The sequence below is a fragment of the Capsicum annuum genome, chromosome 1, assembly GCF_002878395.1.
Source record: "Capsicum annuum cultivar UCD-10X-F1 chromosome 1, UCD10Xv1.1, whole genome shotgun sequence".
NCBI classification, from domain to species: Eukaryota; Viridiplantae; Streptophyta; class Magnoliopsida; order Solanales; family Solanaceae; genus Capsicum; species Capsicum annuum.
The window spans coordinates 185583456-185600443 of record NC_061111.1 but is presented as its reverse complement, the minus strand read 5'-3'; the positions used below and the strand labels follow the sequence as shown (position 1 = coordinate 185600443).

General features: G+C 37.3%; 1 non-coding gene across 1 annotated transcript; it reads left to right on the top strand.

Moving 5' to 3' along the window:
* Positions 1-7664: 7664 nt before the first annotated feature.
* LOC124892723 lies at positions 7665-7772 on the top strand. Its single transcript, XR_007050396.1, has one exon. It is a non-coding gene; the product is annotated as a small nucleolar RNA R71 (small nucleolar RNA).
* The last annotated feature ends 9216 nt before the right edge of the window (positions 7773-16988 follow it).

The window sequence follows — 16988 nt, the reverse complement described above, 5'->3', positions numbered from 1 at the left end:
CATAATTTTGAAATTGAAGATGAAGGAGATAAAGATGAAGATCAAATACCAACCATCCCACACTTAAACGTAGCACTATCCCAGTGCTAGCAATAAGCATAAGGCAGGGTGGCGTCGTACTCCCTGCTCAGTCAAATGTCACTAAGGCCATCACATCCTCATCAACACCATCATCGCCGCCAAAGTCATCGCCTGAATCACCATTATATGACTGCCCCTCATCCACAGACTCATCATCAGAATAACCCATGCACCTCTCCTCATCCGTAGGGACATCATCATCCAATGGCTCACCAAAATCCGGGCTAATGCGCAGCATAGTTCGAGCATGCGGTCCTAATGGGTAGTCCAACCCGACAGCACGAACCTTCTGTTGGGTGGCTGGATGCCCCCAGTCTTCAACTGCAACATAGTGAGCCCATATATACGGGCTGTGATCTCATCATTCTGGGCTTGATGTTTGGGCATGGTTAAATTCACACCATAAGGAGCAGGTCCCTTAGTGCGGGAAAAATCCAATGGCCTATCACCAATAGGTGGTATATAATCCACCTCCTCCTCGGGCATATCGTGCTGCCTCAGAAATCTAGTCAGCAACCATATCTGCGACCCCCCAAAAATTTAGCCTTTCTCATCGCCGAAAAAATAACAGCACCAATATTCAAATCCACACCTTCACGCATCAGAGCATAGATAATACAAACCCTATCACGAGTCATCTCAGTCAAATGCGTACCATAAATAAGGATGGCATTGCCCATAAATGAGCCTCCCTATTCAAATGAGCAAATGAGAGTGATACATGAGTACCACTCTCTTTGTGGCGAATCCACTTAGCCATTGAACGAGTGCCGCAAAAGAGATGATGGATGTTCTGATATGGTGGCTCAATAATAGTTCTCTTCAATGGCTTTACATCCACAAAGGGTATACCTAGCAGCTCATTAATAGTATTAGCAGTAAAAGTGATCACATGGCCACGTACCTCAACCTTAGAGTCTTTTGGGTTCTAATTCGTATAGAATTCCCTCACTAAGCTTAAGTTGCATTCAACTGGCTGCTCAAATAGGAAATTCATGTGTTGCAACTCTATTCTTCGCACCATAGATGGATATTCTTTTACAAGGCTTGCCCTATTAATGAATTGATCAGCTGAATATTTCGACTCTTTATGCTGCGAATACCATTTTCTCTCTACTTCAACCACGACCTTAGTCCCGGACCTCCTTTGACCCCTAGGAACATGTGGGGATGAGGGCACCCGATCAGTTTGATGACTCCTTTTATGCTTGGGCTCAGACGTACCAGCTACATTCTTCCTCTTTCTTTGTTGTTGATGGCTACTCGATATTGTACCTATCAATCATAACAACCCACAAATACATAAAGAAAGCACCTTTGGGACTAGAAACCACTAAGTGTGAAATTAGGTTTATAAAAGAGGGACTTAAGGTACTCAGACTTCCCTTATTCGACACAATTACCATCATTAATTTTTCAGCATCAAACAAAAGTTTCATTTCAAGGATATGGCAGTTTAAACAAATCTCATCACACTAACCTAGTGGATGCTAACTTGTATAGAGCAAATAGGCTTTCATTAGCATATTACCTCTCTTTAACACTTTCACCTATGTTCATTCACATGTTAAACCTGATCTCACTTCAATAGCACCCAATTAAGAAGTTAATAGTTATTACTAAGGCAGTGTAAGATTGATATACACCCCACACTTAGTTGCTATTATGTTGTGAATAAAGTACATCCTACATTATTGAAATTCAACACATGGTGCAGAAAAACACTTAATTATCTATCAATTTAGATCTCAGACCCTTAGTGTAACCAAATCAGTGAAATCAAGAATCTCATTTCATAGTACATTAACTTCCTACCTGACAAAGAGCAAACCAAAAATAACATGTCACCATCACCCCTTGATGTTCTCTAACAAGATTGTAAATTAATATTTAATCAAAGTTCAAATAATTTAAACACAAAACATTGGACATTTAACTTCAATTTAGGCTAATTTTTATATCACAAATTTTAATGAAACCAACTTATGACATCATGTAGAGCACTTGGATCCATACGACTAAGAATGTAAAAACTTACCTTGGTCTTAGTTGAAAGGATGAGGATGAAGCTGAATCTTATTGTTATTGCCAAGAAAGGACAAGACTTCTAAAGGGAGCAAATTTAGGGTTTTGGATAAATGGGGCGGCGCGGCTAGGGTTTAGGGAGTAAGAGGGAAAATGAGTGAGGTGAGGTATTTATAGAGGGGGTAAATTAGGTTTAAATTTTTACCGATGGATGCAGACGATGCGATGCGTCAGCAATCGCGTTGAAGAATTGATGCGACGCGTCGAGTCCGCATCGTCACACTGGAAGTTGTATCAAATAATTATTCTAAGTGTTACCTGGATGACAACCGATGCGACGCGATAGGTAATGCATTGTTGGACCAACACAACGCATTGATATCGTGTTAATTCACTAGAAATAGCCTTAGAAATTTTTTCTAAGTGTGGGCATGATGCACATCGATGCGACGTGTCTATATAGAATCGATCCACTGGAAATTACATCCAAAAAATTTTTTAAGGATAAATTTCTCATATTTTAATGCATCTTTTCTTACCCCTTACCTTTTTCTCACCATGTATCACCTATTTACTTACCAAAAGGTCAATGTTCACCCTCTTCTCATCTTCTCTATCTCCACTAAGTTTCTCATTTCTGCACATCAACCAAAAATAACAAAATCATGTAAGAAAAAATGGGTTTCCTCCCACCAAGCGCCTTATTTTCGATTATGACATGACTTATCTTTTTGTATTTTTTTTCATTTTGTCCTTAACAACTAAAAAGTAAACTACCTATTACATTATATTTGTGGGTTGCCTCCCACGCAACGCCTTATTTTACGTCGTGGCACGACTTAGCTCAGTCTTACTACTCAGTAAAAGTGATGGACACATTGTGCTTATCTCCATGATCAGCCAAATAATGCTTCACACGTTGTCCATTCACTAGAAACTTCTCAGTCTTCTCTTTGTTCCATAATTCAACCGCTCCATGAGGTGTCATTTGTACTACTTCGAAAGGCCCAGACCACTTAGACCGCAATTTACCCGAAAACAACTTTAATCTCAAATTAAATAGCAAAACAAGTTGTCTGAGTTCAAACACTATCTTGAATCTGTCTATTGTGCCATCTCTTGGTTTTATCCTTGTAAAGCTTTGCGTTCTTATAAGCAGTGAGACAAAATTCATCTAATTCAATGAGCTACAACAATCTTTTTTCTCCCGTCGCTTTCATCTCAAAATTCAACTTTTTAACTGCCCAATAAGCTTGAGGCTCAAGCTCAAAAGGTAAATGACATACTTTCCCGTAAACCAAATGACATAGGAAAGTACCAATAGGAACTTTATATGCTGTTCAGTATGCCCATAATGCATCATCTCACTTCTCGACCCAATCCTTTCTGCCCATTAACCGTCTTCTGCAGTATTTGTTTAATCTCCCAGTTGGAGACCTCGACTTATCCACTTATTTGTGAATGATACGCAGTGTTCACCTTATGCCTAACACCATATTTAGCTAAAAGATTCTTGAACTAAGTATTAATAAAGTGTGTACCTCCATCACTGATTATAACTCTTGGAGTACCAAACCTGGAAAATATTTGCTTCTTTACAAACTTCAGTACTACTCTTGCATCATTAGTAGGACAAGCTGAAGCTTCCACCCATTTAGATACGTAATTAACCGCCACAATAATGTATAAATTACCACTTGATAGTGGAAATGGTCCCATAAAATCAATCCCCCAAACATCGAGTACTTCCACTTCTAGGATGTTGTTTAGGGGCATCTCACGATGCCTTGAAATTATTCCTAACCTTTGGCATTAATCACAACTCTTTACAAAAGCTACTGCATCTCAAAACAATGTTGGCCAAAAGAAGCCGGATTGCAACACTTTTCTTTTAGTTCTTTCACCCCCATGATGGCCACTATAAGGGGATGAATGACACCTTTGTAGTACTTGTGCAATTCAGCTTTCAAAACACATCTTCGTATAATACCATCCTGATCCTGCTTGAAAAGATAAGGCTCGTCCCAAATAAAAGCATGAGAATCATGAAGCAGTTTCTTCCTCTGTTGAATTGTACTTTCAGGAGGATAAAAGATACTTGCCAACAAATTTACAATGTCCGCATACCAAAGAACTTCACACTCCTTTATAGATAATAATTTTTTATGCAGAAACTCTTCCCGAATGCAGAGAGAGTCATCAACAACGTGATTATGCATTTCTAACCTTGACAAATGGTCTGCAACTTAATTTTTTTGCTCTTTTATGATCATGAACCTCTAAGTCAAACTCTTGCAATAACAAAATCCACCGGATTAACCTTGGCTTTGCATCATTTTTATTGAAGAGATATTTTATGGCCGCATGATCAGTGTGAAAAATAACCTTTGTGACCACCAAGTATGCTTTAAATTTATCAAATGCATACACCATTGCTAATATCCCCTTTTCAGCGACTGTATAATTTATTTGGGTATCGTTCAAGACTTTAATAGCATAGTAAATAGAGCAAAATACCTTGTCTTTTATTTGCCCTAAAACAGCTTCTACAGCCACATCACTAGCATCGTATATCAATTTAAATGGCAATTCCCAATTCGGAGAAATCAAAATAGGTGCTTCAATCAACTTCTCAAATACTTCTTTACAATCTACCCTGAAATCGAACTTGGACTCCTTTTCTAACACTTTCCACATCGGGCTTGAAATCTTTGAGAATTCCTGAATTAAACGCCTGTAGAAACCTGCATGCCCCAAGAAACTTCACACTCCTTTCACTGTAACTGGGTGTGGCAACTTTTTAATCACTTTAATTTTTGCCCGATCTATCTCAAGTCCTCTACATGACACTTTGTGGCCAAGGACAATTCCTTCCTTTACCAAAAAGTGGCACTTCTCCCAGTTTAGCACCAGATTTATCTCTTCATATCGAGCTAGGACTAAATTCTGCAAGAATTTATCAAAAGAATTATCGTACACAGAGAAATCATCTATGAATACCTCTATAAATTCTTCCACTATGACATAGAAGATTGACATCATACATCTCTGAAATGTCACAGGCACATTGCAAAGGCTAAAGGGCATACGTCTGAAGGCATAGGTACCATATGGGCAAGTAAAAGTTGTCTTCTCTTAATCCTCAGGAGAAATAGTGATTTGATTATAGCCTGAGTAACCATCAAGAAAATAGTAATACTCCTGTCCTGCCAAGCTATCCAACATCTGATCAATGAAAAGAATAGGATAGTGATCCTTCTTTGTGGCTTCATTTAGCATCCGATAGTCGATTCAAATTCTCTATCCAGTCACCATACGAGTGGGAATTAACTCATTTCTTCATTAGTAATCACGGTCATCCCACCTTTCTTTGGGACATAATGTATCAGGCTCACCCACTTGCTGTCTCCATTATTGAGCCACTTAATGACCTCTTTCCGTACCACGTCTTTTATCACTAGATTTAACCCGCGTTGTTGCTGAACTTGTGGCTTGAAACCTTCCTCCATATATATTTTATGCATGCAAAAAGCTGGATTTATTCCTGTAATGTTAGACATTTGTCACTCGATCGCCTTCTTTCTTCTTTTTAATACTGTCATTGCTTTCTGTACCTGCATATCAGATAATCATACAGACAAAATAATAGTCAAGGTATCATTTTAACCAAGACAAACATATTTCAAGTGAGGAGGAAGAACCTCAAGCTCTAATTTTTGAGCTTCATTAATTGAAGCTTTGGGGGATGGATCAATTAGCCTATTCAATGGCTTAAAAGGCAATTTTCTTATTTCAATGAGCACCGTATTCATGACTTGGACTAATTCCAATGCTTTCATATCTCCATAAAGATCGTGACCTACCAAAGCTCGCTCTAAAGGATCATTTGATAATAGCCGCCTCTAATCAGACTCGAGATCAATAACAGATATAGCAGATAACTCCTCATATATAACTGGCAATTTTAGCGCTTTTTACACATCAAAAACCTCCACTTTATCGTGCGCTCTCATTGTCATTTTCCCTATCGATACATCTATTAATGATTGTCCTATTTCTAAGAAAGGTCGTCCTAAAATAAATAGAAAAACATAATCATCTTCAAAGTCAAGAATTACAAAATCCACCGAAAAGATTAAGGATCCCACTTGCAGCAAGACATCTTTGATAATACCATCAGGCCTAGCAAAGGACCTATCTGCCAACTGCAAAACAATAGTAGTAGGTTTGGGACTCCCAAGATCCATCTTTCTGTACCACGATGTAGGCATAAGATTGATGCAAGCCCCCAAATCATACATTCCATGAGCACTAATGGTTTGTCGGATGGTAATCTGCAAAGTGAAACTACCTGGATCCTTTAGCTTCGTGGGTAATTTTTTTTGAATCTTGGATGTGCACTCCTCAGTAAGTGCAACTGTAGCATATTCGGTCAACCGATTTTTATTTGCGACTATAGCCTTTAAGTATTTCACATATTTTGGCACACTCTGCAGAATGTCAGCAAGAGGCAGATTTACATGAACTTGCTTTAGAAGATCTAAGAACTTCTTGTAACTTGCCTCCTCTTGATGCTTCCTTACCCTTTGAGGAAAGGGTAAAGGAAGAGTCTTCTTCTCCACAGGAATTTCATAATTTGCCATTTTTTCCTTAACTTCTTTCTCTACTTTGTCCTTAGAACCATCATCAGTGACTATTGGGCTAACCTACTCCTGAACTGTCTCCTTGGTTTGTAGCCCACTCCATGTTGTAACCGCATTCACCTGCTTAAGATTTATTTTTGTATCGCTAGGTAATGCTCCTTGAGGTCTTGTATTCTGTGCTCTTACAATTTAACCCAGTTGCAACTCTAAATTTCTAATAAGCAATTGCTGACTCTTCAACTCCGCTACAAACTGTGCCTATTGAGTCTTTATTTCTGCTACAAACTGTGCTTGTTGAGCTATAAACTACTTCATTAACTCTTTCATATTTCTAGCTTGAGCAGTTTCCTTATTATTCTAAGCCGACTATTGATTTGGTTATATTGGTCCCTTGAACTAGTTTACATTCTACCCCTGATTTCCACCCCATAAGAAATTGGGATGGTTTTGCCAGTTGGGATTATACATGTTACCAAAATTTTGTTGTCCCTGGCAATTTTATTTCCTACGTAGTTAATAAAATCTGGATTAGCCGTACAAGCGTCTGCTACATGCTCACCACTTTCACAAACCTCAGACCAAGAATTTGCCGTTTGGATTGCATTAGCTGTGGTTGCTGTTTGTGTAATTCCCAACTTTATGTTATTAAGATGAGTAATCTTATGATTTTTCATTGCTTCAATCTGTGCTTGTAATGTAGTGAACTGGTCTACCTCCAATACCCCTCCAACCTTCCTAGGAGTACTCCTTGAATTAGCATGCCAGTCAGGATTCCCTTATGAAATCTCATTCAGCTGTGTGTACAAATCTTCATACGTCTTCTCAAGAGCCTGTCCACCTGCTGTTGAATCCAAGAGAATCTTTATGTGTGGCTCCAATCCCTCAATGAAAGTATGAATAAAAACATCATTGGACTGATGATGGTACGGGCAAATTTTTGAGCATACCCTTAAATCTCTCCCAAGCTTTGTAGATATTCTCTCCTTTTTTCTGTCTGAAACTCAAGATCTCACTCCTCAAGCGTATAGTCTTCCCAGATAGAAAGAATCGAATAATAAACTTCCAAGCTAGATCTTCCCATGAAGTGATGGAAAGTGGTGGTTCAGCATGTAACCACCTTTTTGCTTTCCCCATTAGAGAGAAAGGAAAGAGCGTCAATCTAACATAATCAGAACTCACCCCTTCAGGAATGTAAGTATCGCTTATTTTCAGGAAGGTTTGTATGTGCTGCTGCGGATCTTCGTGTGAAAGGCGATGAAATTGCCTCACTGAATTCAACAATTGCACCATATTCTGCTTCAATTCAAATCGACCACCTGGTTCTGGCTAGAGAATACTGTTCATCACATGGTTCGTGAGTGGGATTACCACTTCGTGAACAGGTCTAGCAGCTGGTTCAGCAGGAACAACTGGAATAACCAGAGGTGGGATATTTCCAACATTTGGATCGATTGGTTCATTTCTTTGTTCAGCCATTCTTCGCCTTTGTTGAAAGATGTATTCTGGTTCTGCAAAAGGCTCTACCAATTCTTCATCTCTCACCAGTCCTTTATTCAGCTATGCCTGCAAAAATTCAGCCGCTAAGATCAAGTTGTTAACACTTAAACTTAATATCAAAAATAAAAAATTTAGCAATTCACTAATTATATTAGTCCCCGGATACGGTGCCAAAAACTTATGGGGACTCATACACACACGCAAGTGCACGTGATCGTATAAGTAATATAGTGATTTAGACAATTAGATATCATTCCCACGAGGATTAAGCAAGTAGAAATTTAACCAACTTTTAGTTTTAGACAATGAGTAGTAAGTTTTGTAAAGTATCAAGATGGTTTTGATATTAAGAATAAAAATATAAATTATTAACCAAGAAATAATAGTGTATGACTTGTGCAAAGCAAGCAATGGTTGTAAACAGTAATGATAAGAAATCCAGGGTTGAGGCTTTTCAAACAATCATACAAATCGCTATTGTTAAAGCATTCTAATTGGTTATCGGGTTGTTGGTTCCCAAGAATTAGGACATGATCTTGGTCTCCCGACCTCAAATCTTTAATCTATTGAATATTGCAGCTATAACTCCCACAGAGATACCATAATTCTTCTAGATTCATAAAGTTATCTTCTTGCAATTGAACCAAACAAGGCTTCTTGGTGTATCCTTATCCTAGATGCTAATTCACACCCCTTATTTTATAAAAGGGTAAGAACCTTGCTTCTTTATTTCTTCATTATATCCCACTATTCTCCTCCAGGATCCATCTAGGAATATGAATTTATTCTAATGGTGGCCCTTCGTCAAAATAGTAAGCTCAAGAAATTAAGAACAACCCAGATGATAATCCAAAAAGAAACTACTATAAAGAGTATCAAAGAGTAATCATGTTCTTGGCCTCAACCCCAGAACAAGGATATTTAGCCACTCATGTTTAAATTAAACATAAAAAATAAGTTATTAATCATACCCAAAATTTATCTTGAAGTAAGGAAGTTCAAAAGAAATAATAAGAACCCTAAAAGAAAGAATTCTCTACTTTTTCGCCGTTGCTATGCTTGCCAAAAAGTATTTGAAATTGTGCTCACGTGTTCCTTTTATACTTGGGAAAATTTCACCTGATTTGCACACATGATGTGACGCATCGCTAATCGCATCATCTCAGCCAATGTGTTGCGTCAACATTACATTGATGTATTAGAATTGGCCTTTAAAAATCTGACTAAGTTAACTTCTTCAACACATGATACGACACGTTGACATCGTGTCGTATCACTGGAATTATCATCTCAAAGTCTAACTAAGTCTCAAAACTTATGCATCGACCGATGCATTGACTTCGTGTTGATGCACTAGAAGTTGCTTATAATATTTTGGCTAAGGCACAACTTTTACCAGTCGACGTGATGCATTGAGATAGCATCACGTCACTGGAGTATTTCTCTATTTCTTCTCTTAATTCTCGTACTTCCTCAGCTCTTTTTTTATTCTTTCTTTCATGCATCTACACATATTCTTGGACTTGATCAACATGGTCTTTCACATCTTTATAATATGCATCCTATTTTCGTTCGAATCTATGAGAAATTTACCCTGTATCTCTGATCACATTGGTTAGTCACGAAACGTAATTTAGCTTAAAACTCAATATAATTAACATAATTTTTATTCTCAAAATAAGTCTAAATATGGGTAAATAATGGTGTTTAGACATATAAATACGCCTAAGATCACTGGTCGACCGATTCAAGCAGCTCTTCAGATTACTGACGGAGGTTCGTCTAGTGCTAGTGATTACCCTGGTTAGGTTGATGGTCAGTCTTTAAGGGGTTTATCTTTTGGCCATTCTAGTTGTTGTGGTTACTTTTGGTCAGTCAGATCTGTTGGTTCTGGTTCCACTCTGGGTTTATGTTATAACTGTGGTGGTTTTGCTCACTATTCTAGAGAGTGCCCTCTCTGTGAGGCGATTATTGCTTCCGCTCATATAATTCCTCCTATTAGAGCAGTTCATCCCTCATCTATAGGTGCTTCTCATGGTCGCAGGGGTGGTTTCCAAGGTACTCAAGGAGGTATTTAGGCAGGCAGGATAAGAGGTCAGTCAGGTGCCCAACCAAGTAGTGGACATGGTCAGTTGTATGCAGTACCTGCTAGACCCGATTTTGAGATTTTAGATGTTATTGCTATAGGTACGATTATGGTGTGCCGCCAATCAGATCTTACTTTATTTTATCCAGGATCCACTTATTTTTATATATCTGCTTATTTTACACCACAGTTAGAGTTGTATTATGATTTATTATCTGTGCTATTACGCATGTCTACTCCTGTGGGTAATTATTTAGTAGTTGATCGGGTTTTCAAATCATATGTTATGATTGTTAGAGATGTTGATACTTATGTTGATCTTATTATTCTGGATATGGTAGATTTTGATGTGATTTTGGGCATGGACTAGTTATCCTACTATCATGTGGTCATGGATTGTTTTACCAAGATCGTTACCTTAGCCATACCCAGCATACCCCTGTCATATGGAACGGAGTGATTAACCATGGGCTGACGAAGATTGTTTTTTATGTTCATTCTAGGAGACTTATTTTGAGGGTTGTGAGTCTTATCTTGCTTATATTTATGATACTAGTATAGAGATTCCATCGCTCAACTCTGTTTCTATTATTTGTGAGTTTTCTGATGTGTTCCCTACCGACTTACCTAGTAATCCCCCTATCCGTGAGATTGAGTTTTCTATTGATCTCAAGCTTGACACCCAACCTATTTCTATGACACCTTGCCGTATGGCTCTTGCCGAGCTTAAGGAGCTGAATTCTCAGCTTTGTGATTTTCTTAGTAAGGGTTTTATTAGACCAAGTGTGTTATCTTAGGAAGCTCCTATACTTTTTGTAAAGAAGAAAGATAACTTACGTATGTGTATCAATTATAGGAAGCTTAATAAGGTGATGGTGAAGAATCGTTATCCTATGCCTCGCATTGATGATTTGTTTGTCCAGTTTTAGGTGGCGATAATGTTTTCTAAGATTAACTTAAGATCTGGTAACCATTAATTGAGGATTCGGGCGAAGAATATTCCAAAGACAACTTTCAGGAATATCCTTCGCTCGAAGGAGGTGCCTTTTTGATGGTCCAAGGAGTGTGAGTCGAGCTTTAGAAAGCTCAAGGATTTCCTTACTTTAACTCTTATTTTAGATCTTCCTATTGAGGGTACGAGATTCAACGTATTTTGTGATACTTTTGGTGTCGGTTTGGGTTGTGTATTGATACAACAGGGTCGTGTTATTGCTTATGCTTATAGGCAACTTAAGGTGAATGAGTGAAACTACCCCACTCATGATTTAGAGTTGGAGGCTGTAGTTTTCGCACTTAAGATTTGGAGGCATTATCTGTATGGTGTGCATTATGAGATTTTCACCGATCATCATAGTTTTCAACATCTTATGACCCAAAAGGAGCATAATGCTAGACAACGTATAAGAATGTAGTTGCTTAAGGACTATGATATTTTGAGCTTGTATTATTTGGGAAAGATAAATATAGTAGCAGATGCCTTGAGTCGAAAGACAGTGAGTATGTGTAGCTTGGTTTGTATTTTAGTTTCTCAGAAGCTGTTGTCATGGGATGTTTAGTCCTTAGCCAACTTGATGGTTCACCTTGATATTTTAGACCCTAGGAGGATTCTTGATAGTGTGGAGGTGAGGTCCTCGCTATTTTAGTAGATTTGAGACTGCCAGTGTGGGGATAGTAGGCTTCGCTTCCTTCGTCATCAGGTATTGAATGGCGAGTCTAAGAGGAACACCATAGATTTTAAGGGTATTTTGAGATTTGATTATCGCATTTGTGTTCCACAGATCAATGACTTAATTTAGTTGATTTTGCATGAGGCTCACAACTATAGATATTATATTCACCCTGGTACAACCAAAATTTATAGAGATTTAAGGCAATACTATTAGTAGAGTGGTATGACGAGATCGTGCATTCGTGAGGCTCACAACTATAGATATTCTATTAGTTGATTTTGCGTAAGGCTCATAATTATAAATATGGTGTTGGTGATCGTGTATTCCTCCGTGTATAACCCATGAAGGGTGTGATGAGGTTTGGGAGAAAGGTAAGCTCAGTCCGAGATATATTAGCCCTTTTGAAATTCTTTGTGTATTTGGTGAGATGGCTTATGAGTTAGCTTTACCTCTAGATTTTGCCACTATTTATCTAGTGTTCCATGTTTCTATATTGCAGCGATATGTTCCTAACCCATCTCATGTGCTTATATGGGACTCAGTTTGGTTGGAGGAGCGTTAGATCTTTGTAGAAAAACGAGTGATCATTTTGTCTAGTGATGTGAGGCGATTGCACACTAGGGAAATTCCTATGGTTAAGGTTCAGTGGAGGCACCATCTAGTGGAGGAGACCACTTAGGAGATCGAGAGTGAGATGCGGACCTAGTATCTTAACCTGTTTGAGACTTCAGGTATATTCTAATCCTTAACTTTTGCATACGAATGTTACTTTAGTAGTTGATACTATAATGACCCTTCAGGTTATTTTTTATATTTATGGATATTTTCACTATTAGAGATTCTCTATAGCTTCCCCAAGTCATTTATGACTTGATGGGACTGACAGTTTGGCTATGGGGTAGTTCGTTTGATTTTTAGAGCCAATTCCCTGTTTAGAAGTCTTCACTGGTTCCAAATGACCACTGGGAAAAAACTCTAGTAAAATGACCTCGTATTTAAATTTTGACAATGCCATCAACTCCTAAATATCAATTTTAAGCTAAGTAGACCTTTGGTTTGGGTATCGAGGCACCCGAGATCATTTCGTGCTATTGGTCGAAAAATAGAGAAACTAGAAATATGAGCGTGGGACCAACATTTGGTGTAAACAACCTCAGATTGAAATTTTTAGTGCACCATTGCATCTAAAACGTTAAATTTGGTGTGTTACATTATTCATTTGCGTATATGAAATTTCGGATGAATTCAGAGGTCTTGGTGGAGCCTAGGAAGATTTCCATGTCTTCATCTGTCAACTGATATGACTGTGATCGCCAGACAAGAGCTGTGATCGCGGTACCCTTGATAGGGAGTTAGTGCAATTGCCATAGGCAAGTTGTGATCATGACAGATTGTATAGTCATCAGATATTGCGATCGCACACCTTGAGGTCACGATAGCGACTTTCGAGAACCTAGACTGGGTATAAATGGAGCCCATTTCCATAATTTTGGGCATTATTTATCTTTCCCTTTGAGAGATAAACCCTAAAATAGTGTGTTAACTTAAAACTAAAGCTTGCGGGAGATTGGAAGGATAGATTAATATTTATTTTCATGATTATCATCTGATTTAAGATAAGAATTCATCCTTTTCTTGGTGAAATTTCTTGAATTATTGCTCAAAACCCCAAAATCTTTAGGGATTGATTTTAGCCTTAATTTAGCTTGGTTTTTACCCATTTTGAGGGTAATTATTCCTTGATCTTGTATGAATGTTGGGTTGGTTTTGGAAACACAATTTCTATAAGTGGGACCCACATGGGGGTTTTGATGTGACTTTTGGACCCGAAGAAAAATGGTCCAATATGGGTATTGATATTCTTGTATTGATAAGTCAAATGTGTTCTTAATAGCTTGACATCTTGAAGAGGTTTCTCAAAAGAAAAAAAGCAAAGGTTTAGCAGTTTGTTTGAGCTTTTGTCGACATCGAGGTAGGCTAGGTTTCACCCCTTGTTAGATTGAACTATTTCATAGTATTCTTATAATATTGTGTTAGAATTGGTATGGGTTTAGGTATTGGATAGATGAAAATGCGATACTTGGAGTAGTTGAGCCTTTTAGGCTACTTGACATTGTAAGCTTGAAACACTTAGCTTGTTCCTTATACCTTAGGTGAATTAGGTTTCATTTCTCATGCTTGGCATGAGAATGCCTTAGATCACTCAAGTTAGATAAAAATGCTCTGGATACTCATGTTTAGGGTAAGTTTAACCTTAGTTGCTTACACTAATGAAGGATGCCTTAGTCCGCTTGACTTAATGTGTTTGGGAAAATCTTTATCTTAGGACTAATTGTGGCTTTCTTTACATCTAAAAGTGGTTTTAGATATCTTAAGCCTAGTTCAGGTAGAAATTTGCCTAAAATGGAACTTGAGGATTAGGAGGGAACTTTTAATCTATATTAGGCTATGAGACATGTTAGCTTCGGAAAAACATTTACGCTTATTAGACTCTTGAAAATGTATGTTCAGGTAATATTGAGAAATATTGACACTTGATGGTTATGTTGGTTAACGTGAGGGTTGACACATATTGATTATGCTATTATTTATGCATATTAATGATACTATTTGTGATGTGGATTATATATATATATATATATGTATATATATCCGGTTCGAGTTCGAAAGATGGTTATGTTGTTGATTATATATACCCGATTTAAGTTTGGAGGATGACTATGGCACTAATGATATAACTACCGATTCAAGTTGACCATTGCTTATATTTATCAGTTCGAGTCCGGCTATTCATTATATTTACCGATTCGAGTTTGGCTATTTATTATATTTACCAGTTCAAGTCTGAATTTGTATATTATGCTATGATGATACACTTTATGGTTGACAATAGTAGGGTGTGAGATTGAAGGCGATTTGGCTAAGTTGGAAAATGAGAAAATGGTAATATTATGGTATGACATAAATGAATTCTAATAATTGAATAGATTGGTTAATAAGTGATGATTGGCTAATAAATGGTGACTAGTGTATATCGATGATAAGATTTTTAAATAATGGCAATATTATGGAATGTGACACTTTGTCAAATATTGAAAAATTATGGCATATTGGTAAATGATCGTTTGATAATGATTGTGGAATTCTTGTTAGATGACGATGAAGGTTAGTTGTTATGTCGGTTGATGGGTTTATTTATCTCTTAAGTGTACTCTCCAATCATATGGAAGGCTACGATGAGTTTTTTACATCAATTGGCGTTGAGAGCCAATTTTGTAGTTTGTGATTGTTTGTGTGATATTCTGTTACATTATATTATCATTCTGGTTTATTTATGAATAGCGTGCTGGAGATGATCCAAGTTCATTTCTGTACCTTGACTTAGTTATAATATCTTTCATTTTATCATACTTATATCATGATTTAACTCAGTCGGCCGATGATGCCTACTGAGTACCCATTGTTTTGGTACTCACACTATACTTTTATACCTTTTTGGTGTAGATCTGAGTATTAGCTATCATCATTTATTATTGATCATGCTGTATTGATATTTTTGGAGATAGGGTGATATCTTGGAGTTCAAGAAGCCCATTTCCCTCTATCTTTTATATTCAGTCTTTAGTTATCGAGACAGCTGTATTGACTATTCTAAACTTTTGAGTTGTATTGATACTATTAGATGCTCTTGTACTGGATTTACCAGTTCATGGGATTGATAGCTTGTATTGACTGTTTATTTTGTTTAGAACCTTTGCTTATTTATAAGTGAGCTTTTCTACCAAACTAACCCACTGCGTTAGCTCCGAGTTATGGTTTGGATTACCTACTGGCGGAATTTTGTAGGTGCCATCATGACTCATAAATCAGATCGTGACAGTTTTCTGTAAGACTTCCCCAGAAACTAGTGCTCATTTATTTTGGGAATGTTCTTTCTCTAAGCAGCTCTGGTTAAGAGTCTTTAAGTGGTTGTAAGTACCAGTACCTATTAACGTGCAACTTCAACAGTGGTTTATTTAGGCAACCAGAGACAACTCTAAAAGGGCTAGGTTGTTGAAACAAGTCTGTACTGAAACTCTTTATACTAGTTGAACATAGAGGAACACTAGGATGTTTGACAAAGTGGATAGGGAAACTGATGAGCTGGTTAGAGAAATGGCATGCATCTGTGCTGTGAGGGCTACTGGAGACTTGAAAAACTAACTACTAGGCGTTGTTTGTAGTTTTATCAGTTGTAATAGCTTTTGGTATCTGTTAGACTAGTTAGAATTTGAGTTTGATTTTGCTATTTTATTTGGAAAATAACAAGTTGGGATGTGGCTTGTTGTAGATGTTAGTGATTTTTGGTGATTAATAAAATACTTTAATTTTCAAAAATAAAAAAAAATCTTGCCTTAGAGGCAAGACTTAGGACATTCAAACAACAAGTTACGTTACATGAGCAAGAGTTGACACTACCACATTGTGTTTTAATTTATGAGATGTCTTATAACTTTTACCTTAGAGGCAAGGCTTAGCCCAATAACTTTCAAACAATAAGTTATGTCCAACAGACAAGAATTGACATTCGTATGTTATATCTTGATTTATGAGATGTTCTACAACTCTTGCCTTAGAGCCACGACTTATCCCAAGAATTTTTAAACAACAAAGTTACGTACATTGAGCAAGAGCCAACACTACCAAATTGTGTTTTTTACTTTTGAAATGCTTATAACTCTTGCCTTAGAGGCAAGACTTAGCTCAAAGACCATAAAACAATAAGTTATGCTCCATGGGTAACAGTTGACACTACCTCATTGTGTACTGATCTATGAGATGTTGTATAACTCTTTCCTTAGAGGCAAGACTCAATCAGAGTTTTCAAGCAATAAGTTGCGCCCCATGAACAAGCGTTGACACTACTACATTGTGTTTTGATTTATGAGATGTTCTATAACTCTTGCCTTAGATGTAAGACTTAACCTAAGAATTTTCAAACAACAA